Source organism: Octopus bimaculoides, chromosome 20 (genome assembly GCF_001194135.2).
Source record: "Octopus bimaculoides isolate UCB-OBI-ISO-001 chromosome 20, ASM119413v2, whole genome shotgun sequence".
Lineage (NCBI taxonomy): Eukaryota > Metazoa > Mollusca > Cephalopoda > Octopoda > Octopodidae > Octopus > Octopus bimaculoides.
In genome coordinates this window covers 39,640,214-39,642,200 of record NC_069000.1, presented here as the reverse complement: position 1 = coordinate 39,642,200, position 1,987 = coordinate 39,640,214, and the positions used below count along the sequence as shown (strand labels likewise).

General features: G+C 36.0%; 1 pseudogene; it reads left to right on the top strand.

The window, feature by feature from the left end:
* Window positions 1-1,647: 1,647 nt before the first annotated feature.
* On the top strand, window positions 1,648-1,766 carry LOC128250385 (5S ribosomal RNA; annotated as a pseudogene).
* The last annotated feature ends 221 nt before the right edge of the window (window positions 1,767-1,987 follow it).

Genomic DNA, 1,987 nt, shown 5'->3' with positions numbered 1-1,987 from the left:
ACATACATACATAATACTCACACACACACACACATATGTATATATACATACACACACACACATATGTATATATACATACACACACAAAAGCTTATCTTCAAACAACATCGTAGGAGGGGAACCGCAGCCATTAACTTGGCAAATATCATGTATTTGTATCGAGGACTGTCAAACGTGGATGAAATTAAATATATAAAATTACTGGCGGCAGTTGAAATTACTGAAATACAGAAATTACTGAGAAACACAGAGAAAAGTTACAATTGATATCTCAAAGGTAAGAAGAGCCAGTTTATGTAACATGATAAATGTTTATTTATCGCAGTAGGAAGTACGAAGGAGAAATGAAATAGATATTCATTAAAGCATCTGAATAAGATGAAGTTATTGTATTTCGTAGAAATATATTTACAGATGTAAAAGCCATTATATGTAGATTAACTAAATGGAGGACGAGTTTTATTCGTTGTTGTGGAGACTGGATCTTAACATCATCGTCTCACCAAAAACTTATGGCTGAAGTTTATGTTCTTAAGCATCCAACTTTATGCATCACTGAATTTTTACGATTTTAAAGATTCAATAAAGTAGGATATAAAGGTACAGAAACTATTTAAGAATGTATAGTGAAAGTCTGTATACCGGTGATATTTGGAATGGAATTGTAGTGAAATTAACGTGAAATGTTTTATAGTTGTGAGAGATTGAAATGCATTTCTCCACGAAGAAAATGCTTTTAGAGCGATCATCAGTTATTTCAGTTATTTCAACATGTGAAGCTGTTGATTCAACCAAACCAAATAACTTTACGCTAAACCAACCAGTATATTAATGACGTCAGGCTTCATACCTCTGTGAATTTGTAAGGGACACATTATCTTCTGTAGTCCTTTTAAAGTCAACCTCGACCAGTACATGTGAAGTGAATGTGACAACCCCGTTGGCACAACATAAATTTACTCAGGGTATTGATTGTTTGACCCAAAGAGAGGATGAATTGGTGTGCATAGACTCACGCATTGATGGAACTCGCCTAAACTAGCAAGTTACAAAGTCGAATAATAAAAACAACCTTGTTGCATACAAAAGCCGAAGACATCATCAAAAACGGCAAAAATCAGTTCAATTATATAGTGCCAATCAATAAAGATCATAATGAGAAGTTCTTGCAAAAACCATACGGAAAATTGCTGTACACTTTTATACGTATGAGAACTTTAATGCAAATAGTCAGCAGAGGATGCAGGGAAGAGACGTGAAGTGCCAGCCACCCCAAACTTATATAGGTAAATTGCACTTGGAGAACATCACAAACGAGTGCGGTAACGATAACTACGGCATCGTATTGCTCATAACAATTGCTTACAACGTTCAAATCAAAGAAATTTCCAGAAATTAGACTATATACTCGTACGACACGAACCAGTCATGGAAAAACTATTGAAGCGAAAGGAAGTGAAAAGCGTGCGAAAATGACCCCAAATCAAGAAATGTGTAATAATACTGACTGGAGAAACCCCAAGCTTTGGCATGCAGCAGTAACTGATTAGTTAGAACGCATACATGAGTTCAAGTTAACACCAGGATTTTTGGATTCAAAGACACGGACAGTGTGCGTAAAAGAATATATTTTATATTTATAAAAATTCTTACGGCCATATCACGCTGAGAGCACCGGTTCTCGTCCGATCACCGAAGTTAAGCAGCATCAAGCCTGGTGAGTACTTGGGTGGGTGACCGTCTGGGAAACCTAGGTTCTATAAACGTCCCACACATTTTTAAACGGTGGTGCAGCAGCATGGCCGCAGCTCTGTGCTGAAACTACAAAAAAATATGTGTTTTGCTGTTCACAGAATGTTATATAAAATAGAAACAGTTGAAGTGGGTTCTGTACACTTATATAATTAAATGGATATCTATTTGAAGTAAAATTTCAAGTCGCTCACTGCTGTTCTTTTCGAGGATAATTAGAAGTTGTCATCTGCTA